The following is a 26,064-nucleotide window of genomic DNA, read 5'->3' on the forward strand; positions in this document are numbered from 1 at the left end:
CCTCTGTCAGATAGGTTCAGCTTAAAAAGTATCTATCTGTATGATAATTCGAAGGAAATAACGTAAATAATATGGACCAAAATAAGAAGGGTTACTGTTACAGAAAGCCTTGTTGGTGGTACTGGATAGTTAATACCTGTAGTTTCTAAACAATCTGTGATAAGTCGCTGAAGTCACCTCAGTTGAGTGAGACCCCCTACCAGAAGAAGTAGTGTGTTGAAAATGTAAGCTAGCATACTTACCTGGTACGGGAGGTTGCCGTTCTCAGCATCGGTTCTCCCAGGGTGAGGCCTTTCCATTGCACCTTGGTTTGGCTGACCTCTGCGATCTCCCCAAATGGGGGAGACTCGAGTACGTAATTTATATGTGTGGGGGAGTGTGCGTCCGCGCCACCCCCCGAAAATCAAACCAAATAATAGATATCTGTTGAATTTAATCTGGAGATGTTGGTATATGTATGTACTGTGTGTGCGTCCAAACCTACCCCTGGAAACCAAACGAAAGGGTTGGTCTGTGTTGAAACTATTCCGGAAAAGTTGTTATCTCAACTAGTGTTCTTATTACGGCCAGTGAAGTTGCACTGGTCAAGCTGTTAATGCTAACCTGAGTGTGTGTAACAATGTTTCATCATTTGGTTGTTTCTATATTTATGTTAAGAGACTTTCAAAATAGCCCAAATTGGTTGTATGTGGAGTGGTATTTGTTATTTCAACTGCTATTATGTACTCTTAAAAGTACCTACTTTGAAAAGTTAGACATTTGTGAAAATCTGATGGGTATGACCTCACATTGGTCTTATTACTATCATGTGAGAATTCGAAAACCGCGCTATATACGTTTTCCGTACGTATCATGTTAAATAATGTACTTCTACAGAGACGTATGGTGTACGTCTACATGATATAAATTTTGCCTCTGTCAGATAGGTTCAGCTTAAAAAGTATCTATCTGTATGATAATTCGAAGGAAATAACGTAAATAATATGGACCAAAATAAGAAGGGTTACTGTTACAGAAAGCCTTGTTGGTGGTACTGGATAGTTAATACCTGTAGTTTCTAAACAATCTGTGATAAGTCGCTGAAGTCACCTCAGTTGAGTGAGACCCCCTACCAGAAGAAGTAGTGTGTTGAAAATGTAAGCTAGCATACTTACCTGGTACGGGAGGTTGCCGTTCTCAGCATCGGTTCTCCCAGGGTGAGGCCTTTCCATTGCACCTTGGTTTGGCTGACCTCTGCGATCTCCCCAAATGGGGGAGACTCGAGTACGTAATTTATATGTGTGGGGGAGTGTGCGTCCGCGCCACCCCCCGAAAATCAAACCAAATAATAGATATCTGTTGAATTTAATCTGGAGATGTTGGTATATGTATGTACTGTGTGTGCGTCCAAACCAACCCCTGGAAACCAAACGAAAGGGTTGGTCTGTGTTGAAACTATTCCGGAAAAGTTGTTATCTCAACTAGTGTTCTTATTACGGCCAGTGAAGTTGCACTGGTCAAGCTTTTAATGCTAACCTGAGTGTGTGTATCAATGTTTCATCATTTGGTTGTTTCTATATTTATGTTAAGAGACTTTCAAAATAGCCCAAATTGGTTGTATGTGGAGTGGTATTTGTTATTTCAACTGCTATTATGTACTCTTAAAAGTACCTACTTTGAAAAGTTAGACATTTGTGAAAATCTGATGGGTATGACCTCACATTGGTCTTATTACTATCATGTGAGAATTCGAAAACCGCGCTCTATACGTTTTCCGTACGTATCATGTTAAATAATGTACTTCTACAGAGACGTATGGTGTACGTCTACATGATATAAATTTTGCCTCTGTCAGATAGGTTCAGCTTAAAAAGTATCTATCTGTATGATAATTCGAAGGAAATAACGTAAATAATATGGACCAAAATAAGAAGGGTTACTGTTACAGAAAGCCTTGTTGGTGGTACTGGATAGTTAATACCTGTAGTTTCTAAACAATCTGTGATAAGTCGCTGAAGTCACCTCAGTTGAGTGAGACCCCCTACCAGAAGAAGTAGTGTGTTGAAAATGTAAGCTAGCATACTTACCTGGTACGGGAGGTTGCCGTTCTCAGCATCGGTTCTCCCAGGGTGAGGCCTTTCCATTGCACCTTGGTTTGGCTGACCTCTGCGATCTCCCCAAATGGGGGAGACTCGAGTACGTAATTTATATGTGTGGGGGAGTGTGCGTCCGCGCCACCCCCCGAAAATCAAACCAAATAATAGATATCTGTTGAATTTAATCTGGAGATGTTGGTATATGTATGTACTGTGTGTGCGTCCAAACCAACCCCTGGAAACCAAACGAAAGGGTTGGTCTGTGTTGAAACTATTCCGGAAAAGTTGTTATCTCAACTAGTGTTCTTATTACGGCCAGTGAAGTTGCACTGGTCAAGCTTTTAATGCTAACCTGAGTGTGTGTATCAATGTTTCATCATTTGGTTGTTTCTATATTTATGTTAAGAGACTTTCAAAATAGCCCAAATTGGTTGTATGTGGAGTGGTATTTGTTATTTCAACTGCTATTATGTACTCTTAAAAGTACCTACTTTGAAAAGTTAGACATTTGTGAAAATCTGATGGGTATGACCTCACATTGGTCTTATTACTATCATGTGAGAATTCGAAAACCGCGCTCTATACGTTTTCCGTACGTATCATGTTAAATAATGTACTTCTACAGAGACGTATGGTGTACGTCTACATGATATAAATTTTGCCTCTGTCAGATAGGTTCAGCTTAAAAAGTATCTATCTGTATGATAATTCGAAGGAAATAACGTAAATAATATGGACCAAAATAAGAAGGGTTACTGTTACAGAAAGCCTTGTTGGTGGTACTGGATAGTTAATACCTGTAGTTTCTAAACAATCTGTGATAAGTCGCTGAAGTCACCTCAGTTGAGTGAGACCCCCTACCAGAAGAAGTAGTGTGTTGAAAATGTAAGCTAGCATACTTACCTGGTACGGGAGGTTGCCGTTCTCAGCATCGGTTCTCCCAGGGTGAGGCCTTTCCATTGCACCTTGGTTTGGCTGACCTCTGCGATCTCCCCAAATGGGGGAGACTCGAGTACGTAATTTATATGTGTGGGGGAGTGTGCGTCCGCGCCACCCCCCGAAAATCAAACCAAATAATAGATATCTGTTGAATTTAATCTGGAGATGTTGATATATGTATGTACTGTGTGTGCGTCCAAACCAACCCCTGGAAACCAAACGAAAGGGTTGGTCTGTGTTGAAACTATTCCGGAAAAGTTGTTATCTCAACTAGTGTTCTTATTACGGCCAGTGAAGTTCCACTGGTCAAGCTGTTAATGCTAACCTGAGTGTGTGTATCAATGTTTCATCATTTGGTTGTTTCTATATTTATGTTAAGACACTTTCAAAATAGCCCAAATTGGTTGTATGTGGAGTGGTATTTGTTATTTCAACTGCTATTATGTACTCTTAAAAGTACCTACTTTGAAAAGTTAGACATTTGTGAAAATCTGATGGGTATGACCTCACATTGGTCTTATTACTATCATGTGAGAATTCGAAAACCGCGCTCTATACGTTTTCCGTACGTATCATGTTAAATAATGTACTTCTACAGAGACGTATGGTGTACGTCTACATGATATAAATTTTGCCTCTGTCAGATAGGTTCAGCTTAAAAAGTATCTATCTGTATGATAATTCGAAGGAAATAAAGTAAATAATATGGACCAAAATAAGAAGGGTTACTGTTACAGAAAGCCTTGTTGGTGGTACTGGATAGTTAATACCTGTAGTTTCTAAACAATCTGTGATAAGTCGCTGAAGTCACCTCAGTTGAGTGAGACCCCCTACCAGAAGAAGTAGTGTGTTGAAAATGTAAGCTAGCATACTTACCTGGTACGGGAGGTTGCCGTTCTCAGCATCGGTTCTCCCAGGGTGAGGCCTTTCCATTGCACCTTGGTTTGGCTGACCTCTGCGATCTCCCCAAATGGGGGAGACTCGAGTACGTAATTTATATGTGTGGGGGAGTGTGCGTCCGCGCCACCCCCCGAAAATCAAACCAAATAATAGATATCTGTTGAATTTAATCTGGAGATGTTGATATATGTATGTACTGTGTGTGCGTCCAAACCAACCCCTGGAAACCAAACGAAAGGGTTGGTCTGTGTTGAAACTATTCCGGAAAAGTTGTTATCTCAACTAGTGTTCTTATTACGGCCAGTGAAGTTGCACTGGTCAAGCTGTTAATGCTAACCTGAGTGTGTGTATCAATGTTTCATCATTTGGTTGTTTCTATATTTATGTTAAGAGACTTTAAGAGACTTTCAAAATAATTGGTTATATGTGGAGTGGTATTTGTTATTTCAACTGCTATTATGTACTCTTAAAAGTACCTACTTTGAAAAGTTAGACATTTGTGAAAATCTGATGGGTATGACCTCACATTGGTCTTATTACTATCATGTGAGAATTCGAAAACCGCGCTCTATACGTTTTCCGTACGTATCATGTTAAATAATGTACTTCTACAGAGACGTATGGTGTACGTCTACATGATATAAATTTTGCCTCTGTCAGATAGGTTCAGCTTAAAAAGTATCTATCTGTATGATAATTCGAAGGAAATAACGTAAATAATATGGACCAAAATAAGAAGGGTTACTGTTACAGAAAGCCTTGTTGGTGGTACTGGATAGTTAATACCTGTAGTTTCTAAACAATCTGTGATAAGTCGCTGAAGTCACCTCAGTTGAGTGAGACCCCCTACCAGAAGAAGTAGTGTGTTGAAAATGTAAGCTAGCATACTTACCTGGTACGGGAGGTTGCCGTTCTCAGCATCGGTTCTCCCAGGGTGAGGCCTTTCCATTGCACCTTGGTTTGGCTGACCTCTGCGATCTCCCCAAATGGGGGAGACTCGAGTACGTAATTTATATGTGTGGGGGAGTGTGCGTCCGCGCCACCCCCCGAAAATCAAACCAAATAATAGATATCTGTTGAATTTAATCTGGAGATGTTGGTATATGTATGTACTGTGTGTGCGTCCAAACCAACCCCTGGAAACCAAACGAAAGGGTTGGTCTGTGTTGAAACTATTCCGGAAAAGTTGTTATCTCAACTAGTGTTCTTATTACGGCCAGTGAAGTTGCACTGGTCAAGCTTTTAATGCTAACCTGAGTGTGTGTATCAATGTTTCATCATTTGGTTGTTTCTATATTTATGTTAAGAGACTTTCAAAATAGCCCAAATTGGTTGTATGTGGAGTTGTATTTGTTATTTCAACTGCTATTATGTACTCTTAAAAGTACCTACTTTGAAAAGTTAGACATTTGTGAAAATCTGATGGGTATGACCTCACATTGGTCTTATTACTATCATGTGAGAATTCGAAAACCGCGCTCTATACGTTTTCCGTACGTATCATGTTAAATAATGTACTTCTACAGAGACGTATGGTGTACGTCTACATGATATAAATTTTGCCTCTGTCAGATAGGTTCAGCTTAAAAAGTATCTATCTGTATGATAATTCGAAGGAAATAACGTAAATAATATGGACCAAAATAAGAAGGGTTACTGTTACAGAAAGCCTTGTTGGTGGTACTGGATAGTTAATACCTGTAGTTTCTAAACAATCTGTGATAAGTCGCTGAAGTCACCTCAGTTGAGTGAGACCCCCTACCAGAAGAAGTAGTGTGTTGAAAATGTAAGCTAGCATACTTACCTGGTACGGGAGGTTGCCGTTCTCAGCATCGGTTCTCCCAGGGTGAGGCCTTTCCATTGCACCTTGGTTTGGCTGACCTCTGCGATCTCCCCAAATGGGGGAGACTCGAGTACGTAATTTATATGTGTGGGGGAGTGTGCGTCCGCGCCACCCCCCGAAAATCAAACCAAATAATAGATATCTGTTGAATTTAATCTGGAGATGTTGATATATGTATGTACTGTGTGTGCGTCCAAACCAACCCCTGGAAACCAAACGAAAGGGTTGGTCTGTGTTGAAACTATTCCGGAAAAGTTGTTATCTCAACTAGTGTTCTTATTACGGCCAGTGAAGTTGCACTGGTCAAGCTGTTAATGCTAACCTGAGTGTGTGTATCAATGTTTCATCATTTGGTTGTTTCTATATTTATGTTAAGAGACTTTCAAAATAGCCCAAATTGGTTGTATGTGGAATGGTATTTGTTATTTCAACTGCTATTATGTACTCTTAAAAGTACCTACTTTGAAAAGTTAGACATTTGTGAAAATCTGATGGGTATGACCTCACATTGGTCTTATTACTATCATGTGAGAATTCGAAAACCGCGCTCTATACGTTTTCCGTACGTATCATGTTAAATAATGTACTTCTACAGAGACGTATGGTGTACGTCTACATGATATAAATTTTGCCTCCGTCAGATAGGTTCAGCTTAAAAAGTATCTATCTGTATGATAATTCGAAGGAAATAACGTAAATAATATGGACCAAAATAAGAAGGGTTACTGTTACAGAAAGCCTTGTTGGTGGTACTGGATAGTTAATACCTGTAGTTTCTAAACAATCTGTGATAAGTCGCTGAAGTCACCTCAGTTGAGTGAGACCCCCTACCAGAAGAAGTAGTGTGTTGAAAATGTAAGCTAGCATACTTACCTGGTACGGGAGGTTGCCGTTCTCAGCATCGGTTCTCCCAGGGTGAGGCCTTTCCATTGCACCTTGGTTTGGCTGACCTCTGCGATCTCCCCAAATGGGGGAGACTCGAGTACGTAATTTATATGTGTGGGGGAGTGTGCGTCCGCGCCACCCCCCGAAAATCAAACCAAATAATAGATATCTGTTGAATTTAATCTGGAGATGTTGATATATGTATGTACTGTGTGTGCGTCCAAACCAACCCCTGGAAACCAAACGAAAGGGTTGGTCTGTGTTGAAACTATTCCGGAAAAGTTGTTATCTCAACTAGTGTTCTTATTACGGCCAGTGAAGTTGCACTGGTCAAGCTGTTAATGCTAACCTGAGTGTGTGTATCAATGTTTCATCATTTGGTTGTTTCTATATTTATGTTAAGAGACTTTCAAAATAGCCCAAATTGGTTGTATGTGGAATGGTATTTGTTATTTCAACTGCTATTATGTACTCTTAAAAGTACCTACTTTGAAAAGTTAGACATTTGTGAAAATCTGATGGGTATGACCTCACATTGGTCTTATTACTATCATGTGAGAATTCGAAAACCGCGCTCTATACGTTTTCCGTACGTATCATGTTAAATAATGTACTTCTACAGAGACGTATGGTGTACGTCTACATGATATAAATTTTGCCTCTGTCAGATAGGTTCAGCTTAAAAAGTATCTATCTGTATGATAATTCGAAGGAAATAACGTAAATAATATGGACCAAAATAAGAAGGGTTACTGTTACAGAAAGCCTTGTTGGTGGTACTGGATAGTTAATACCTGTAGTTTCTAAACAATCTGTGATAAGTCGCTGAAGTCACCTCAGTTGAGTGAGACCCCCTACCAGAAGAAGTAGTGTGTTGAAAATGTAAGCTAGCATACTTACCTGGTACGGGAGGTTGCCGTTCTCAGCATCGGTTCTCCCAGGGTGAGGCCTTTCCATTGCACCTTGGTTTGGCTGACCTCTGCGATCTCCCCAAATGGGGGAGACTCGAGTACGTAATTTATATGTGTGGGGGAGTGTGCGTCCGCGCCACCCCCCGAAAATCAAACCAAATAATAGATATCTGTTGAATTTAATCTGGAGATGTTGGTATATGTATGTACTGTGTGTGCGTCCAAACCAACCCCTGGAAACCAAACGAAAGGGTTGGTCTGTGTTGAAACTATTCCGGAAAAGTTGTTATCTCAACTAGTGTTCTTATTACGGCCAGTGAAGTTGCACTGGTCAAGCTGTTAATGCTAACCTGAGTGTGTGTATCAATGTTTCATCATTTGGTTGTTTCTATATTTATGTTAAGAGACTTTCAAAATAGCCCAAATTGGTTATATGTGGAGTGGTATTTGTTATTTCAACTGCTATTATGTACTCTTAAAAGAACCTACTTTGAAAAGTTAGATATTTGTGAAAATCTGATGGGTATGACCTCACATTGGTCTTATTACTATCATGTGAGAATTTGAAAACCGCGCTCTATACGTTTTCCGTACGTATCATGTTAAATAATGTACTTCTACAGAGACGTATGGTGTACGTCTACATGATATAAATTTTGCCTCTGTCAGATAGGTTCAGCTTAAAAAGTATCTATCTGTATGATAATTCGAAGGAAATAACGTAAATGATATGGACCAAAATAAGAAGGGTTACTGTTACAGAAAGCCTTGTTGGTGGTACTGGATAGTTAATACCTGTAGTTTCTAAACAATCTGTGATAAGTCGCTGAAGTCACCTCAGTTGAGTGAGACCCCCTACCAGAAGAAGTAGTGTGTTGAAAATGTAAGCTAGCATACTTACCTGGTACGGGAGGTTGCCGTTCTCAGCATCGGTTCTCCCAGGGTGAGGCCTTTCCATTGCACCTTGGTTTGGCTGACCTCTGCGATCTCCCCAAATGGGGGAGACTCGAGTACGTAATTTATATGTGTGGGGGAGTGTGCGTCCGCGCCACCCCCCGAAAATCAAACCAAATAATAGATATCTGTTGAATTTAATCTGGAGATGTTGGTATATGTATGTACTGTGTGTGCGTCCAAACCAACCCCTGGAAACCAAACGAAAGGGTTGGTCTGTGTTGAAACTATTCCGGAAAAGTTGTTATCTCAACTAGTGTTCTTATTACGGCCAGTGAAGTTGCACTGGTCAAGCTGTTAATGCTAACCTGAGTGTGTGTATCAATGTTTCATCATTTGGTTGTTTCTATATTTATGTTAAGAGACTTTAAGAGACTTTCAAAATAATTGGTTATATGTGGAGTGGTATTTGTTATTTCAACTGCTATTATGTACTCTTAAAAGTACCTACTTTGAAAAGTTAGACATTTGTGAAAATCTGATGGGTATGACCTCACATTGGTCTTATTACTATCATGTGAGAATTCGAAAACCGCGCTCTATACGTTTTCCGTACGTATCATGTTAAATAATGTACTTCTACAGAGACGTATGGTGTACGTCTACATGATATAAATTTTGCCTCTGTCAGATAGGTTCAGCTTAAAAAGTATCTATCTGTATGATAATTCGAAGGAAATAACGTAAATAATATGGACCAAAATAAGAAGGGTTACTGTTACAGAAAGCCTTGTTGGTGGTACTGGATAGTTAATACCTGTAGTTTCTAAACAATCTGTGATAAGTCGCTGAAGTCACCTCAGTTGAGTGAGACCCCCTACCAGAAGAAGTAGTGTGTTGAAAATGTAAGCTAGCATACTTACCTGGTACGGGAGGTTGCCGTTCTCAGCATCGGTTCTCCCAGGGTGAGGCCTTTCCATTGCACCTTGGTTTGGCTGACCTCTGCGATCTCCCCAAATGGGGGAGACTCGAGTACGTAATTTATATGTGTGGGGGAGTGTGCGTCCGCGCCACCCCCCGAAAATCAAACCAAATAATAGATATCTGTTGAATTTAATCTGGAGATGTTGGTATATGTATGTACTGTGTGTGCGTCCAAACCAACCCCTGGAAACCAAACGAAAGGGTTGGTCTGTGTTGAAACTATTCCGGAAAAGTTGTTATCTCAACTAGTGTTCTTATTACGGCCAGTGAAGTTGCACTGGTCAAGCTGTTAATGCTAACCTGAGTGTGTGTATCAATGTTTCATCATTTGGTTGTTTCTATATTTATGTTAAGAGACTTTCAAAATAGCCCAAATTGGTTGTATGTGGAGTGGTATTTGTTATTTCAACTGCTATTATGTACTCTTAAAAGTACCTACTTTGAAAAGTTAGACATTTGTGAAAATCTGATGGGTATGACCTCACATTGGTCTTATTACTATCATGTGAGAATTCGAAAACCGCGCTCTATACGTTTTCCGTACGTATCATGTTAAATAATGTACTTCTACAGAGACGTATGGTGTACGTCTACATGATATAAATTTTGCCTCTGTCAGATAGGTTCAGCTTAAAAAGTATCTATCTGTATGATAATTCGAAGGAAATAACGTAAATAATATGGACCAAAATAAGAAGGGTTACTGTTACAGAAAGCCTTGTTGGTGGTACTGGATAGTTAATACCTGTAGTTTCTAAACAATCTGTGATAAGTCGCTGAAGTCACCTCAGTTGAGTGAGACCCCCTACCAGAAGAAGTAGTGTGTTGAAAATGTAAGCTAGCATACTTACCTGGTACGGGAGGTTGCCGTTCTCAGCATCGGTTCTCCCAGGGTGAGGCCTTTCCATTGCACCTTGGTTTGGCTGACCTCTGCGATCTCCCCAAATGGGGGAGACTCGAGTACGTAATTTATATGTGTGGGGGAGTGTGCGTCCGCGCCACCCCCCGAAAATCAAACCAAATAATAGATATCTGTTGAATTTAATCTGGAGATGTTGGTATATGTATGTACTGTGTGTGCGTCCAAACCAACCCCTGGAAACCAAACGAAAGGGTTGGTCTGTGTTGAAACTATTCCGGAAAAGTTGTTATCTCAACTAGTGTTCTTATTACGGCCAGTGAAGTTGCACTGGTCAAGCTTTTAATGCTAACCTGAGTGTGTGTATCAATGTTTCATCATTTGGTTGTTTCTATATTTATGTTAAGAGACTTTCAAAATAGCCCAAATTGGTTATATGTGGAGTGGTATTTGTTATTTCAACTGCTATTATGTACTCTTAAAAGAACCTACTTTGAAAAGTTAGATATTTGTGAAAATCTGATGGGTATGACCTCACATTGGTCTTATTACTATCATGTGAGAATTTGAAAACCGCGCTCTATACGTTTTCCGTACGTATCATGTTAAATAATGTACTTCTACAGAGACGTATGGTGTACGTCTACATGATATAAATTTTGCCTCTGTCAGATAGGTTCAGCTTAAAAAGTATCTATCTGTATGATAATTCGAAGGAAATAACGTAAATGATATGGACCAAAATAAGAAGGGTTACTGTTACAGAAAGCCTTGTTGGTGGTACTGGATAGTTAATACCTGTAGTTTCTAAACAATCTGTGATAAGTCGCTGAAGTCACCTCAGTTGAGTGAGACCCCCTACCAGAAGAAGTAGTGTGTTGAAAATGTAAGCTAGCATACTTACCTGGTACGGGAGGTTGCCGTTCTCAGCATCGGTTCTCCCAGGGTGAGGCCTTTCCATTGCACCTTGGTTTGGCTGACCTCTGCGATCTCCCCAAATGGGGGAGACTCGAGTACGTAATTTATATGTGTGGGGGAGTGTGCGTCCGCGCCACCCCCCGAAAATCAAACCAAATAATAGATATCTGTTGAATTTAATCTGGAGATGTTGGTATATGTATGTACTGTGTGTGCGTCCAAACCAACCCCTGGAAACCAAACGAAAGGGTTGGTCTGTGTTGAAACTATTCCGGAAAAGTTGTTATCTCAACTAGTGTTCTTATTACGGCCAGTGAAGTTGCACTGGTCAAGCTGTTAATGCTAACCTGAGTGTGTGTATCAATGTTTCATCATTTGGTTGTTTCTATATTTATGTTAAGAGACTTTAAGAGACTTTCAAAATAATTGGTTATATGTGGAGTGGTATTTGTTATTTCAACTGCTATTATGTACTCTTAAAAGTACCTACTTTGAAAAGTTAGACATTTGTGAAAATCTGATGGGTATGACCTCACATTGGTCTTATTACTATCATGTGAGAATTCGAAAACCGCGCTCTATACGTTTTCCGTACGTATCATGTTAAATAATGTACTTCTACAGAGACGTATGGTGTACGTCTACATGATATAAATTTTGCCTCTGTCAGATAGGTTCAGCTTAAAAAGTATCTATCTGTATGATAATTCGAAGGAAATAACGTAAATAATATGGACCAAAATAAGAAGGGTTACTGTTACAGAAAGCCTTGTTGGTGGTACTGGATAGTTAATACCTGTAGTTTCTAAACAATCTGTGATAAGTCGCTGAAGTCACCTCAGTTGAGTGAGACCCCCTACCAGAAGAAGTAGTGTGTTGAAAATGTAAGCTAGCATACTTACCTGGTACGGGAGGTTGCCGTTCTCAGCATCGGTTCTCCCAGGGTGAGGCCTTTCCATTGCACCTTGGTTTGGCTGACCTCTGCGATCTCCCCAAATGGGGGAGACTCGAGTACGTAATTTATATGTGTGGGGGAGTGTGCGTCCGCGCCACCCCCCGAAAATCAAACCAAATAATAGATATCTGTTGAATTTAATCTGGAGATGTTGGTATATGTATGTACTGTGTGTGCGTCCAAACCAACCCCTGGAAACCAAACGAAAGGGTTGGTCTGTGTTGAAACTATTCCGGAAAAGTTGTTATCTCAACTAGTGTTCTTATTACGGCCAGTGAAGTTGCACTGGTCAAGCTGTTAATGCTAACCTGAGTGTGTGTATCAATGTTTCATCATTTGGTTGTTTCTATATTTATGTTAAGAGACTTTCAAAATAGCCCAAATTGGTTGTATGTGGAGTGGTATTTGTTATTTCAACTGCTATTATGTACTCTTAAAAGTACCTACTTTGAAAAGTTAGACATTTGTGAAAATCTGATGGGTATGACCTCACATTGGTCTTATTACTATCATGTGAGAATTCGAAAACCGCGCTCTATACGTTTTCCGTACGTATCATGTTAAATAATGTACTTCTACAGAGACGTATGGTGTACGTCTACATGATATAAATTTTGCCTCTGTCAGATAGGTTCAGCTTAAAAAGTATCTATCTGTATGATAATTCGAAGGAAATAACGTAAATAATATGGACCAAAATAAGAAGGGTTACTGTTACAGAAAGCCTTGTTGGTGGTACTGGATAGTTAATACCTGTAGTTTCTAAACAATCTGTGATAAGTCGCTGAAGTCACCTCAGTTGAGTGAGACCCCCTACCAGAAGAAGTAGTGTGTTGAAAATGTAAGCTAGCATACTTACCTGGTACGGGAGGTTGCCGTTCTCAGCATCGGTTCTCCCAGGGTGAGGCCTTTCCATTGCACCTTGGTTTGGCTGACCTCTGCGATCTCCCCAAATGGGGGAGACTCGAGTACGTAATTTATATGTGTGGGGGAGTGTGCGTCCGCGCCACCCCCCGAAAATCAAACCAAATAATAGATATCTGTTGAATTTAATCTGGAGATGTTGGTATATGTATGTACTGTGTGTGCGTCCAAACCAACCCCTGGAAACCAAACGAAAGGGTTGGTCTGTGTTGAAACTATTCCGGAAAAGTTGTTATCTCAACTAGTGTTCTTATTACGGCCAGTGAAGTTGCACTGGTCAAGCTTTTAATGCTAACCTGAGTGTGTGTATCAATGTTTCATCATTTGGTTGTTTCTATATTTATGTTAAGAGACTTTCAAAATAGCCCAAATTGGTTGTATGTGGAGTGGTATTTGTTATTTCAACTGCTATTATGTACTCTTAAAAGTACCTACTTTGAAAAGTTAGACATTTGTGAAAATCTGATGGGTATGACCTCACATTGGTCTTATTACTATCATGTGAGAATTCGAAAACCGCGCTCTATACGTTTTCCGTACGTATCATGTTAAATAATGTACTTCTACAGAGACGTATGGTGTACGTCTACATGATATAAATTTTGCCTCTGTCAGATAGGTTCAGCTTAAAAAGTATCTATCTGTATGATAATTCGAAGGAAATAACGTAAATAATATGGACCAAAATAAGAAGGGTTACTGTTACAGAAAGCCTTGTTGGTGGTACTGGATAGTTAATACCTGTAGTTTCTAAACAATCTGTGATAAGTCGCTGAAGTCACCTCAGTTGAGTGAGACCCCCTACCAGAAGAAGTAGTGTGTTGAAAATGTAAGCTAGCATACTTACCTGGTACGGGAGGTTGCCGTTCTCAGCATCGGTTCTCCCAGGGTGAGGCCTTTCCATTGCACCTTGGTTTGGCTGACCTCTGCGATCTCCCCAAATGGGGGAGACTCGAGTACGTAATTTATATGTGTGGGGGAGTGTGCGTCCGCGCCACCCCCCGAAAATCAAACCAAATAATAGATATCTGTTGAATTTAATCTGGAGATGTTGATATATGTATGTACTGTGTGTGCGTCCAAACCAACCCCTGGAAACCAAACGAAAGGGTTGGTCTGTGTTGAAACTATTCCGGAAAAGTTGTTATCTCAACTAGTGTTCTTATTACGGCCAGTGAAGTTGCACTGGTCAAGCTGTTAATGCTAACCTGAGTGTGTGTATCAATGTTTCATCATTTGGTTGTTTCTATATTTATGTTAAGAGACTTTCAAAATAGCCCAAATTGGTTGTATGTGGAATGGTATTTGTTATTTCAACTGCTATTATGTACTCTTAAAAGTACCTACTTTGAAAAGTTAGACATTTGTGAAAATCTGATGGGTATGACCTCACATTGGTCTTATTACTATCATGTGAGAATTCGAAAACCGCGCTCTATACGTTTTCCGTACGTATCATGTTAAATAATGTACTTCTACAGAGACGTATGGTGTACGTCTACATGATATAAATTTTGCCTCTGTCAGATAGGTTCAGCTTAAAAAGTATCTATCTGTATGATAATTCGAAGGAAATAACGTAAATAATATGGACCAAAATAAGAAGGGTTACTGTTACAGAAAGCCTTGTTGGTGGTACTGGATAGTTAATACCTGTAGTTTCTAAACAATCTGTGATAAGTCGCTGAAGTCACCTCAGTTGAGTGAGACCCCCTACCAGAAGAAGTAGTGTGTTGAAAATGTAAGCTAGCATACTTACCTGGTACGGGAGGTTGCCGTTCTCAGCATCGGTTCTCCCAGGGTGAGGCCTTTCCATTGCACCTTGGTTTGGCTGACCTCTGCGATCTCCCCAAATGGGGGAGACTCGAGTACGTAATTTATATGTGTGGGGGAGTGTGCGTCCGCGCCACCCCCCGAAAATCAAACCAAATAATAGATATCTGTTGAATTTAATCTGGAGATGTTGGTATATGTATGTACTGTGTGTGCGTCCAAACCAACCCCTGGAAACCAAACGAAAGGGTTGGTCTGTGTTGAAACTATTCCGGAAAAGTTGTTATCTCAACTAGTGTTCTTATTACGGCCAGTGAAGTTGCACTGGTCAAGCTGTTAATGCTAACCTGAGTGTGTGTATCAATGTTTCATCATTTGGTTGTTTCTATATTTATGTTAAGAGACTTTCAAAATAGCCCAAATTGGTTGTATGTGGAATGGTATTTGTTATTTCAACTGCTATTATGTACTCTTAAAAGTACCTACTTTGAAAAGTTAGACATTTGTGAAAATCTGATGGGTATGACCTCACATTGGTCTTATTACTATCATGTGAGAATTCGAAAACCGCGCTCTATACGTTTTCCGTACGTATCATGTTAAATAATGTACTTCTACAGAGACGTATGGTGTACGTCTACATGATATAAATTTTGCCTCCGTCAGATAGGTTCAGCTTAAAAAGTATCTATCTGTATGATAATTCGAAGGAAATAACGTAAATAATATGGACCAAAATAAGAAGGGTTACTGTTACAGAAAGCCTTGTTGGTGGTACTGGATAGTTAATACCTGTAGTTTCTAAACAATCTGTGATAAGTCGCTGAAGTCACCTCAGTTGAGTGAGACCCCCTACCAGAAGAAGTAGTGTGTTGAAAATGTAAGCTAGCATACTTACCTGGTACGGGAGGTTGCCGTTCTCAGCATCGGTTCTCCCAGGGTGAGGCCTTTCCATTGCACCTTGGTTTGGCTGACCTCTGCGATCTCCCCAAATGGGGGAGACTCGAGTACGTAATTTATATGTGTGGGGGAGTGTGCGTCCGCGCCACCCCCCGAAAATCAAACCAAATAATAGATATCTGTTGAATTTAATCTGGAGATGTTGGTATATGTATGTACTGTGTGTGCGTCCAAACCAACCCCTGGAAACCAAACGAAAGGGTTGGTCTGTGTTGAAACTATTCCGGAAAAGTTGTTATCTCAACTAGTGTTCTTATTACGGCCAGTGAAGTTGCACTGGTCAAGCTTTTAATGCTAACCTGAGTGTGTGTATCAATGTTTCATCATTTGGTTGTTTCTATATTTATGTTAAGAGACTTTCAAAATAGCCCAAATTGGTTGTATGTGGAGTGGTATTTGTTATTTCAACTGCTATTATGTACTCTTAAAAGTACCTACTTTGAAAAGTTAGACATTTGTGAAAATCTGATGGGTATGACCTCACATTGGTCTTATTACTATCATGTGAGAATTCGAAAACCGCGCTCTATACGTTTTCCGTACGTATCATGTTAAATAATGTACTTCTACAGAGACGTATGGTGTACGTCTACATGATATAAATTTTGCCTCTGTCAGATAGGTTCAGCTTAAAAAGTATCTATCTGTATGATAATTCGAAGGAAATAACGTAAATAATATGGACCAAAATAAGAAGGGTTACTGTTACAGAAAGCCTTGTTGGTGGTACTGGATAGTTAATACCTGTAGTTTCTAAACAATCTGTGATAAGTCGCTGAAGTCACCTCAGTTGAGTGAGACCCCCTACCAGAAGAAGTAGTGTGTTGAAAATGTAAGCTAGCATACTTACCTGGTACGGGAGGTTGCCGTTCTCAGCATCGGTTCTCCCAGGGTGAGGCCTTTCCATTGCACCTTGGTTTGGCTGACCTCTGCGATCTCCCCAAATGGGGGAGACTCGAGTACGTAATTTATATGTGTGGGGGAGTGTGCGTCCGCGCCACCCCCCGAAAATCAAACCAAATAATAGATATCTGTTGAATTTAATCTGGAGATGTTGATATATGTATGTACTGTGTGTGCGTCCAAACCAACCCCTGGAAACCAAACGAAAGGGTTGGTCTGTGTTGAAACTATTCCGGAAAAGTTGTTATCTCAACTAGTGTTCTTATTACGGCCAGTGAAGTTGCACTGGTCAAGCTGTTAATGCTAACCTGAGTGTGTGTATCAATGTTTCATCATTTGGTTGTTTCTATATTTATGTTAAGAGACTTTCAAAATAGCCCAAATTGGTTGTATGTGGAATGGTATTTGTTATTTCAACTGCTATTATGTACTCTTAAAAGTACCTACTTTGAAAAGTTAGACATTTGTGAAAATCTGATGGGTATGACCTCACATTGGTCTTATTACTATCATGTGAGAATTCGAAAACCGCGCTCTATACGTTTTCCGTACGTATCATGTTAAATAATGTACTTCTACAGAGACGTATGGTGTACGTCTACATGATATAAATTTTGCCTCTGTCAGATAGGTTCAGCTTAAAAAGTATCTATCTGTATGATAATTCGAAGGAAATAACGTAAATAATATGGACCAAAATAAGAAGGGTTACTGTTACAGAAAGCCTTGTTGGTGGTACTGGATAGTTAATACCTGTAGTTTCTAAACAATCTGTGATAAGTCGCTGAAGTCACCTCAGTTGAGTGAGACCCCCTACCAGAAGAAGTAGTGTGTTGAAAATGTAAGCTAGCATACTTACCTGGTACGGGAGGTTGCCGTTCTCAGCATCGGTTCTCCCAGGGTGAGGCCTTTCCATTGCACCTTGGTTTGGCTGACCTCTGCGATCTCCCCAAATGGGGGAGACTCGAGTACGTAATTTATATGTGTGGGGGAGTGTGCGTCCGCGCCACCCCCCGAAAATCAAACCAAATAATAGATATCTGTTGAATTTAATCTGGAGATGTTGGTATATGTATGTACTGTGTGTGCGTCCAAACCAACCCCTGGAAACCAAACGAAAGGGTTGGTCTGTGTTGAAACTATTCCGGAAAAGTTGTTATCTCAACTAGTGTTCTTATTACGGCCAGTGAAGTTGCACTGGTCAAGCTGTTAATGCTAACCTGAGTGTGTGTATCAATGTTTCATCATTTGGTTGTTTCTATATTTATGTTAAGAGACTTTCAAAATAGCCCAAATTGGTTATATGTGGAGTGGTATTTGTTATTTCAACTGCTATTATGTACTCTTAAAAGAACCTACTTTGAAAAGTTAGATATTTGTGAAAATCTGATGGGTATGACCTCACATTGGTCTTATTACTATCATGTGAGAATTTGAAAACCGCGCTCTATACGTTTTCCGTACGTATCATGTTAAATAATGTACTTCTACAGAGACGTATGGTGTACGTCTACATGATATAAATTTTGCCTCTGTCAGATAGGTTCAGCTTAAAAAGTATCTATCTGTATGATAATTCGAAGGAAATAACGTAAATGATATGGACCAAAATAAGAAGGGTTACTGTTACAGAAAGCCTTGTTGGTGGTACTGGATAGTTAATACCTGTAGTTTCTAAACAATCTGTGATAAGTCGCTGAAGTCACCTCAGTTGAGTGAGACCCCCTACCAGAAGAAGTAGTGTGTTGAAAATGTAAGCTAGCATACTTACCTGGTACGGGAGGTTGCCGTTCTCAGCATCGGTTCTCCCAGGGTGAGGCCTTTCCATTGCACCTTGGTTTGGCTGACCTCTGCGATCTCCCCAAATGGGGGAGACTCGAGTACGTAATTTATATGTGTGGGGGAGTGTGCGTCCGCGCCACCCCCCGAAAATCAAACCAAATAATAGATATCTGTTGAATTTAATCTGGAGATGTTGGTATATGTATGTACTGTGTGTGCGTCCAAACCAACCCCTGGAAACCAAACGAAAGGGTTGGTCTGTGTTGAAACTATTCCGGAAAAGTTGTTATCTCAACTAGTGTTCTTATTACGGCCAGTGAAGTTGCACTGGTCAAGCTGTTAATGCTAACCTGAGTGTGTGTATCAATGTTTCATCATTTGGTTGTTTCTATATTTATGTTAAGAGACTTTAAGAGACTTTCAAAATAATTGGTTATATGTGGAGTGGTATTTGTTATTTCAACTGCTATTATGTACTCTTAAAAGTACCTACTTTGAAAAGTTAGACATTTGTGAAAATCTGATGGGTATGACCTCACATTGGTCTTATTACTATCATGTGAGAATTCGAAAACCGCGCTCTATACGTTTTCCGTACGTATCATGTTAAATAATGTACTTCTACAGAGACGTATGGTGTACGTCTACATGATATAAATTTTGCCTCTGTCAGATAGGTTCAGCTTAAAAAGTATCTATCTGTATGATAATTCGAAGGAAATAACGTAAATAATATGGACCAAAATAAGAAGGGTTACTGTTACAGAAAGCCTTGTTGGTGGTACTGGATAGTTAATACCTGTAGTTTCTAAACAATCTGTGATAAGTCGCTGAAGTCACCTCAGTTGAGTGAGACCCCCTACCAGAAGAAGTAGTGTGTTGAAAATGTAAGCTAGCATACTTACCTGGTACGGGAGGTTGCCGTTCTCAGCATCGGTTCTCCCAGGGTGAGGCCTTTCCATTGCACCTTGGTTTGGCTGACCTCTGCGATCTCCCCAAATGGAGGAGACTCGAGTACGTAATTTATATGTGTGGGGGAGTGTGCGTCCGCGCCACCCCCCGAAAATCAAACCAAATAATAGATATCTGTTGAATTTAATCTGGAGATGTTGGTATATGTATGTACTGTGTGTGCGTCCAAACCAACCCCTGGAAACCAAACGAAAGGGTTGGTCTGTGTTGAAACTATTCCGGAAAAGTTGTTATCTCAACTAGTGTTCTTATTACGGCCAGTGAAGTTGCACTGGTCAAGCTGTTAATGCTAACCTGAGTGTGTGTATCAATGTTTCATCATTTGGTTGTTTCTATATTTATGTTAAGAGACTTTCAAAATAGCCCAAATTGGTTGTATGTGGAGTGGTATTTGTTATTTCAACTGCTATTATGTACTCTTAAAAGTACCTACTTTGAAAAGTTAGACATTTGTGAAAATCTGATGGGTATGACCTCACATTGGTCTTATTACTATCATGTGAGAATTCGAAAACCGCGCTCTATACGTTTTCCGTACGTATCATGTTAAATAATGTACTTCTACAGAGACGTATGGTGTACGTCTACATGATATAAATTTTGCCTCTGTCAGATAGGTTCAGCTTAAAAAGTATCTATCTGTATGATAATTCGAAGGAAATAACGTAAATAATATGGACCAAAATAAGAAGGGTTACTGTTACAGAAAGCCTTGTTGGTGGTACTGGATAGTTAATACCTGTAGTTTCTAAACAATCTGTGATAAGTCGCTGAAGTCACCTCAGTTGAGTGAGACCCCCTACCAGAAGAAGTAGTGTGTTGAAAATGTAAGCTAGCATACTTACCTGGTACGGGAGGTTGCCGTTCTCAGCATCGGTTCTCCCAGGGTGAGGCCTTTCCATTGCACCTTGGTTTGGCTGACCTCTGCGATCTCCCCAAATGGGGGAGACTCGAGTACGTAATTTATATGTGTGGGGGAGTGTGCGTCCGCGCCACCCCCCGAAAATCAAACCAAATAATAGATATCTGTTGAATTTAATCTGGAGATGTTGGTATATGTATGTACTGTGTGTGCGTCCAAACCAACCCCTGGAAACCAAACGAAAGGGTTGGTCTGTGTTGAAACTATTCCGGAAAAGTTGTTATCTCAACTAGTGTTCTTATTACGGCCAGTGAAGTTGCACTGGTCAAGCTTTTAATGCTAACCTGAGTGTGTGTATCAATGTTTCATCATTTGGTTGTTTCTATATTTATGTTAAGAGACTTTCAAAATAGCCCAAATTGGTTGTATGTGGAGTGGTATTTGTTATTTCAACTGCTATTATGTACTCTTAAAAGTACCTACTTTGAAAAGTTAGACATTTGTGAAAATCTGATGGGTATGACCTCACATTGGTCTTATTACTATCATGTGAGAATTCGAAAACCGCGCTCTATACGTTTTCCGTACGTATCATGTTAAATAATGTACTTCTACAGAGACGTATGGTGTACGTCTACATGATATAAATTTTGCCTCTGTCAGATAGGTTCAGCTTAAAAAGTATCTATCTGTATGATAATTCGAAGGAAATAACGTAAATAATATGGACCAAAATAAGAAGGGTTACTGTTACAGAAAGCCTTGTTGGTGGTACTGGATAGTTAATACCTGTAGTTTCTAAACAATCTGTGATAAGTCGCTGAAGTCACCTCAGTTGAGTGAGACCCCCTACCAGAAGAAGTAGTGTGTTGAAAATGTAAGCTAGCATACTTACCTGGTACGGGAGGTTGCCGTTCTCAGCATCGGTTCTCCCAGGGTGAGGCCTTTCCATTGCACCTTGGTTTGGCTGACCTCTGCGATCTCCCCAAATGGGGGAGACTCGAGTACGTAATTTATATGTGTGGGGGAGTGTGCGTCCGCGCCACCCCCCGAAAATCAAACCAAATAATAGATATCTGTTGAATTTAATCTGGAGATGTTGATATATGTATGTACTGTGTGTGCGTCCAAACCAACCCCTGGAAACCAAACGAAAGGGTTGGTCTGTGTTGAAACTATTCCGGAAAAGTTGTTATCTCAACTAGTGTTCTTATTACGGCCAGTGAAGTTGCACTGGTCAAGCTGTTAATGCTAACCTGAGTGTGTGTATCAATGTTTCATCATTTGGTTGTTTCTATATTTATGTTAAGAGACTTTCAAAATAGCCCAAATTGGTTGTATGTGGAATGGTATTTGTTATTTCAACTGCTATTATGTACTCTTAAAAGTACCTACTTTGAAAAGTTAGACATTTGTGAAAATCTGATGGGTATGACCTCACATTGGTCTTATTACTATCATGTGAGAATTCGAAAACCGCGCTCTATACGTTTTCCGTACGTATCATGTTAAATAATGTACTTCTACAGAGACGTATGGTGTACGTCTACATGATATAAATTTTGCCTCTGTCAGATAGGTTCAGCTTAAAAAGTATCTATCTGTATGATAATTCGAAGGAAATAACGTAAATAATATGGACCAAAATAAGAAGGGTTACTGTTACAGAAAGCCTTGTTGGTGGTACTGGATAGTTAATACCTGTAGTTTCTAAACAATCTGTGATAAGTCGCTGAAGTCACCTCAGTTGAGTGAGACCCCCTACCAGAAGAAGTAGTGTGTTGAAAATGTAAGCTAGCATACTTACCTGGTACGGGAGGTTGCCGTTCTCAGCATCGGTTCTCCCAGGGTGAGGCCTTTCCATTGCACCTTGGTTTGGCTGACCTCTGCGATCTCCCCAAATGGGGGAGACTCGAGTACGTAATTTATATGTGTGGGGGAGTGTGCGTCCGCGCCACCCCCCGAAAATCAAACCAAATAATAGATATCTGTTGAATTTAATCTGGAGATGTTGATATATGTATGTACTGTGTGTGCGTCCAAACCAACCCCTGGAAACCAAACGAAAGGGTTGGTCTGTGTTGAAACTATTCCGGAAAAGTTGTTATCTCAACTAGTGTTCTTATTACGGCCAGTGAAGTTGCACTGGTCAAGCTGTTAATGCTAACCTGAGTGTGTGTATCAATGTTTCATCATTTGGTTGTTTCTATATTTATGTTAAGAGACTTTCAAAATAGCCCAAATTGGTTGTATGTGGAATGGTATTTGTTATTTCAACTGCTATTATGTACTCTTAAAAGTACCTACTTTGAAAAGTTAGACATTTGTGAAAATCTGATGGGTATGACCTCACATTGGTCTTATTACTATCATGTGAGAATTCGAAAACCGCGCTCTATACGTTTTCCGTACGTATCATGTTAAATAATGTACTTCTACAGAGACGTATGGTGTACGTCTACATGATATAAATTTTGCCTCTGTCAGATAGGTTCAGCTTAAAAAGTATCTATCTGTATGATAATTCGAAGGAAATAACGTAAATAATATGGACCAAAATAAGAAGGGTTACTGTTACAGAAAGCCTTGTTGGTGGTACTGGATAGTTAATACCTGTAGTTTCTAAACAATCTGTGATAAGTCGCTGAAGTCACCTCAGTTGAGTGAGACCCCCTACCAGAAGAAGTAGTGTGTTGAAAATGTAAGCTAGCATACTTACCTGGTACGGGAGGTTGCCGTTCTCAGCATCGGTTCTCCCAGGGTGAGGCCTTTCCATTGCACCTTGGTTTGGCTGACCTCTGCGATCTCCCCAAATGGGGGAGACTCGAGTACGTAATTTATATGTGTGGGGGAGTGTGCGTCCGCGCCACCCCCCGAAAATCAAACCAAATAATAGATATCTGTTGAATTTAATCTGGAGATGTTGATATATGTATGTACTGTGTGTGCGTCCAAACCAACCCCTGGAAACCAAACGAAAGGGTTGGTCTGTGTTGAAACTATTCCGGAAAAGTTGTTATCTCAACTAGTGTTCTTATTACGGCCAGTGAAGTTGCACTGGTCAAGCTGTTAATGCTAACCTGAGTGTGTGTATCAATGTTTCATCATTTGGTTGTTTCTATATTTATGTTAAGAGACTTTCAAAATAGCCCAAATTGGTTGTATGTGGAATGGTATTTGTTATTTCAACTGCTATTATGTACTCTTAAAAGTACCTACTTTGAAAAGTTAGACATTTGTGAAAATCTGATGGGTATGACCTCACATTGGTCTTATTACTATCATGTGAGAATTCGAAAACCGCGCTCTATACGTTTTCCGTACGTATCATGTTAAATAATGTACTTCTACAGAGACGTATGGTGTACGTCTACATGATATAAATTTTGCCTCTGTCAGATAGGTTCAGCTTAAAAAGTATCTATCTGTATGATAATTCGAAGGAAATAACGTAAATAATATGGACCAAAATAAGAAGGGTTACTGTTACAGAAAGCCTTGTTGGTGGTACTGGATAGTTAATACCTGTAGTTTCTAAACAATCTGTGATAAGTCGCTGAAGTCACCTCAGTTGAGTGAGACCCCCTACCAGAAGAAGTAGTGTGTTGAAAATGTAAGCTAGCATACTTACCTGGTACGGGAGGTTGCCGTTCTCAGCATCGGTTCTCCCAGGGTGAGGCCTTTCCATTGCACCTTGGTTTGGCTGACCTCTGCGATCTCCCCAAATGGGGGAGACTCGAGTACGTAATTTATATGTGTGGGGGAGTGTGCGTCCGCGCCACCCCCCGAAAATCAAACCAAATAATAGATATCTGTTGAATTTAATCTGGAGATGTTGGTATATGTATGTACTGTGTGTGCGTCCAAACCAACCCCTGGAAACCAAACGAAAGGGTTGGTCTGTGTTGAAACTATTCCGGAAAAGTTGTTATCTCAACTAGTGTTCTTATTACGGCCAGTGAAGTTGCACTGGTCAAGCTGTTAATGCTAACCTGAGTGTGTGTATCAATGTTTCATCATTTGGTTGTTTCTATATTTATGTTAAGAGACTTTCAAAATAGCCCAAATTGGTTATATGTGGAGTGGTATTTGTTATTTCAACTGCTATTATGTACTCTTAAAAGAACCTACTTTGAAAAGTTAGATATTTGTGAAAATCTGATGGGTATGACCTCACATTGGTCTTATTACTATCATGTGAGAATTTGAAAACCGCGCTCTATACGTTTTCCGTACGTATCATGTTAAATAATGTACTTCTACAGAGACGTATGGTGTACGTCTACATGATATAAATTTTGCCTCTGTCAGATAGGTTCAGCTTAAAAAGTATCTATCTGTATGATAATTCGAAGGAAATAACGTAAATGATATGGACCAAAATAAGAAGGGTTACTGTTACAGAAAGCCTTGTTGGTGGTACTGGATAGTTAATACCTGTAGTTTCTAAACAATCTGTGATAAGTCGCTGAAGTCACCTCAGTTGAGTGAGACCCCCTACCAGAAGAAGTAGTGTGTTGAAAATGTAAGCTAGCATACTTACCTGGTACGGGAGGTTGCCGTTCTCAGCATCGGTTCTCCCAGGGTGAGGCCTTTCCATTGCACCTTGGTTTGGCTGACCTCTGCGATCTCCCCAAATGGGGGAGACTCGAGTACGTAATTTATATGTGTGGGGGAGTGTGCGTCCGCGCCACCCCCCGAAAATCAAACCAAATAATAGATATCTGTTGAATTTAATCTGGAGATGTTGGTATATGTATGTACTGTGTGTGCGTCCAAACCAACCCCTGGAAACCAAACGAAAGGGTTGGTCTGTGTTGAAACTATTCCGGAAAAGTTGTTATCTCAACTAGTGTTCTTATTACGGCCAGTGAAGTTGCACTGGTCAAGCTGTTAATGCTAACCTGAGTGTGTGTATCAATGTTTCATCATTTGGTTGTTTCTATATTTATGTTAAGAGACTTTAAGAGACTTTCAAAATAATTGGTTATATGTGGAGTGGTATTTGTTATTTCAACTGCTATTATGTACTCTTAAAAGTACCTACTTTGAAAAGTTAGACATTTGTGAAAATCTGATGGGTATGACCTCACATTGGTCTTATTACTATCATGTGAGAATTCGAAAACCGCGCTCTATACGTTTTCCGTACGTATCATGTTAAATAATGTACTTCTACAGAGACGTATGGTGTACGTCTACATGATATAAATTTTGCCTCTGTCAGATAGGTTCAGCTTAAAAAGTATCTATCTGTATGATAATTCGAAGGAAATAACGTAAATAATATGGACCAAAATAAGAAGGGTTACTGTTACAGAAAGCCTTGTTGGTGGTACTGGATAGTTAATACCTGTAGTTTCTAAACAATCTGTGATAAGTCGCTGAAGTCACCTCAGTTGAGTGAGACCCCCTACCAGAAGAAGTAGTGTGTTGAAAATGTAAGCTAGCATACTTACCTGGTACGGGAGGTTGCCGTTCTCAGCATCGGTTCTCCCAGGGTGAGGCCTTTCCATTGCACCTTGGTTTGGCTGACCTCTGCGATCTCCCCAAATGGGGGAGACTCGAGTACGTAATTTATATGTGTGGGGGAGTGTGCGTCCGCGCCACCCCCCGAAAATCAAACCAAATAATAGATATCTGTTGAATTTAATCTGGAGATGTTGGTATATGTATGTACTGTGTGTGCGTCCAAACCAACCCCTGGAAACCAAACGAAAGGGTT

At 40.0% G+C, this 26,064-nt stretch overlaps 29 non-coding genes across 29 annotated transcripts; all 29 read left to right on the forward strand.

Annotated features, from left to right (window-relative positions):
- The first annotated feature begins 234 nt into the window (after positions 1–234).
- On the forward strand, positions 235–399 carry LOC125383011. The gene has a single exon (XR_007222665.1). It is a non-coding gene; the product is annotated as a U1 spliceosomal RNA (small nuclear RNA).
- Positions 400–1,146: 747 nt separating this feature from the next.
- Positions 1,147–1,311, forward strand: LOC125383012. The gene has a single exon (XR_007222666.1). It is a non-coding gene; the product is annotated as a U1 spliceosomal RNA (small nuclear RNA).
- Positions 1,312–2,058: 747 nt separating this feature from the next.
- LOC125383013 lies at positions 2,059–2,223 on the forward strand. Its single transcript, XR_007222667.1, has one exon. It is a non-coding gene; the product is annotated as a U1 spliceosomal RNA (small nuclear RNA).
- A 747-nt stretch (positions 2,224–2,970) lies between these two features.
- On the forward strand, positions 2,971–3,135 carry LOC125383014. Its single transcript, XR_007222668.1, has one exon. It is a non-coding gene; the product is annotated as a U1 spliceosomal RNA (small nuclear RNA).
- A 747-nt stretch (positions 3,136–3,882) lies between these two features.
- Positions 3,883–4,047, forward strand: LOC125383015. The gene has a single exon (XR_007222669.1). It is a non-coding gene; the product is annotated as a U1 spliceosomal RNA (small nuclear RNA).
- Positions 4,048–4,798: 751 nt separating this feature from the next.
- Positions 4,799–4,963, forward strand: LOC125383016. Its single transcript, XR_007222670.1, has one exon. It is a non-coding gene; the product is annotated as a U1 spliceosomal RNA (small nuclear RNA).
- A 747-nt stretch (positions 4,964–5,710) lies between these two features.
- Positions 5,711–5,875, forward strand: LOC125383017. Its single transcript, XR_007222671.1, has one exon. It is a non-coding gene; the product is annotated as a U1 spliceosomal RNA (small nuclear RNA).
- A 747-nt stretch (positions 5,876–6,622) lies between these two features.
- LOC125383018 lies at positions 6,623–6,787 on the forward strand. The gene has a single exon (XR_007222672.1). It is a non-coding gene; the product is annotated as a U1 spliceosomal RNA (small nuclear RNA).
- A 747-nt stretch (positions 6,788–7,534) lies between these two features.
- On the forward strand, positions 7,535–7,699 carry LOC125383019. The gene has a single exon (XR_007222673.1). It is a non-coding gene; the product is annotated as a U1 spliceosomal RNA (small nuclear RNA).
- A 747-nt stretch (positions 7,700–8,446) lies between these two features.
- Positions 8,447–8,611, forward strand: LOC125383020. Its single transcript, XR_007222674.1, has one exon. It is a non-coding gene; the product is annotated as a U1 spliceosomal RNA (small nuclear RNA).
- A 751-nt stretch (positions 8,612–9,362) lies between these two features.
- On the forward strand, positions 9,363–9,527 carry LOC125383021. Its single transcript, XR_007222675.1, has one exon. It is a non-coding gene; the product is annotated as a U1 spliceosomal RNA (small nuclear RNA).
- Positions 9,528–10,274: 747 nt separating this feature from the next.
- On the forward strand, positions 10,275–10,439 carry LOC124133487. Its single transcript, XR_006860930.1, has one exon. It is a non-coding gene; the product is annotated as a U1 spliceosomal RNA (small nuclear RNA).
- Positions 10,440–11,186: 747 nt separating this feature from the next.
- Positions 11,187–11,351, forward strand: LOC124133503. The gene has a single exon (XR_006860945.2). It is a non-coding gene; the product is annotated as a U1 spliceosomal RNA (small nuclear RNA).
- A 751-nt stretch (positions 11,352–12,102) lies between these two features.
- LOC124133485 lies at positions 12,103–12,267 on the forward strand. Its single transcript, XR_006860928.1, has one exon. It is a non-coding gene; the product is annotated as a U1 spliceosomal RNA (small nuclear RNA).
- A 747-nt stretch (positions 12,268–13,014) lies between these two features.
- On the forward strand, positions 13,015–13,179 carry LOC124133484. The gene has a single exon (XR_006860927.1). It is a non-coding gene; the product is annotated as a U1 spliceosomal RNA (small nuclear RNA).
- A 747-nt stretch (positions 13,180–13,926) lies between these two features.
- Positions 13,927–14,091, forward strand: LOC124133483. Its single transcript, XR_006860926.1, has one exon. It is a non-coding gene; the product is annotated as a U1 spliceosomal RNA (small nuclear RNA).
- Positions 14,092–14,838: 747 nt separating this feature from the next.
- Positions 14,839–15,003, forward strand: LOC124133501. Its single transcript, XR_006860943.2, has one exon. It is a non-coding gene; the product is annotated as a U1 spliceosomal RNA (small nuclear RNA).
- Positions 15,004–15,750: 747 nt separating this feature from the next.
- On the forward strand, positions 15,751–15,915 carry LOC124133482. Its single transcript, XR_006860925.1, has one exon. It is a non-coding gene; the product is annotated as a U1 spliceosomal RNA (small nuclear RNA).
- A 747-nt stretch (positions 15,916–16,662) lies between these two features.
- Positions 16,663–16,827, forward strand: LOC124133481. Its single transcript, XR_006860924.1, has one exon. It is a non-coding gene; the product is annotated as a U1 spliceosomal RNA (small nuclear RNA).
- A 747-nt stretch (positions 16,828–17,574) lies between these two features.
- On the forward strand, positions 17,575–17,739 carry LOC125383022. Its single transcript, XR_007222676.1, has one exon. It is a non-coding gene; the product is annotated as a U1 spliceosomal RNA (small nuclear RNA).
- Positions 17,740–18,486: 747 nt separating this feature from the next.
- LOC124133497 lies at positions 18,487–18,651 on the forward strand. Its single transcript, XR_006860939.2, has one exon. It is a non-coding gene; the product is annotated as a U1 spliceosomal RNA (small nuclear RNA).
- Positions 18,652–19,402: 751 nt separating this feature from the next.
- Positions 19,403–19,567, forward strand: LOC124133480. The gene has a single exon (XR_006860923.2). It is a non-coding gene; the product is annotated as a U1 spliceosomal RNA (small nuclear RNA).
- A 747-nt stretch (positions 19,568–20,314) lies between these two features.
- Positions 20,315–20,479, forward strand: LOC124133479. The gene has a single exon (XR_006860922.1). It is a non-coding gene; the product is annotated as a U1 spliceosomal RNA (small nuclear RNA).
- A 747-nt stretch (positions 20,480–21,226) lies between these two features.
- On the forward strand, positions 21,227–21,391 carry LOC124133478. Its single transcript, XR_006860921.1, has one exon. It is a non-coding gene; the product is annotated as a U1 spliceosomal RNA (small nuclear RNA).
- A 747-nt stretch (positions 21,392–22,138) lies between these two features.
- LOC125383023 lies at positions 22,139–22,303 on the forward strand. Its single transcript, XR_007222677.1, has one exon. It is a non-coding gene; the product is annotated as a U1 spliceosomal RNA (small nuclear RNA).
- Positions 22,304–23,050: 747 nt separating this feature from the next.
- LOC125382962 lies at positions 23,051–23,215 on the forward strand. Its single transcript, XR_007222617.1, has one exon. It is a non-coding gene; the product is annotated as a U1 spliceosomal RNA (small nuclear RNA).
- A 747-nt stretch (positions 23,216–23,962) lies between these two features.
- Positions 23,963–24,127, forward strand: LOC125382963. The gene has a single exon (XR_007222618.1). It is a non-coding gene; the product is annotated as a U1 spliceosomal RNA (small nuclear RNA).
- A 747-nt stretch (positions 24,128–24,874) lies between these two features.
- LOC125382964 lies at positions 24,875–25,039 on the forward strand. Its single transcript, XR_007222619.1, has one exon. It is a non-coding gene; the product is annotated as a U1 spliceosomal RNA (small nuclear RNA).
- A 751-nt stretch (positions 25,040–25,790) lies between these two features.
- Positions 25,791–25,955, forward strand: LOC125382965. The gene has a single exon (XR_007222620.1). It is a non-coding gene; the product is annotated as a U1 spliceosomal RNA (small nuclear RNA).
- The last annotated feature ends 109 nt before the right edge of the window (positions 25,956–26,064 follow it).

This window comes from Haliotis rufescens, unplaced genomic scaffold (assembly GCF_023055435.1).
Source record: "Haliotis rufescens isolate VD_foot unplaced genomic scaffold, xgHalRufe1.0.p SCAF_21, whole genome shotgun sequence".
In the NCBI taxonomy this organism is placed as follows: Eukaryota; Metazoa; Mollusca; class Gastropoda; order Lepetellida; family Haliotidae; genus Haliotis; species Haliotis rufescens.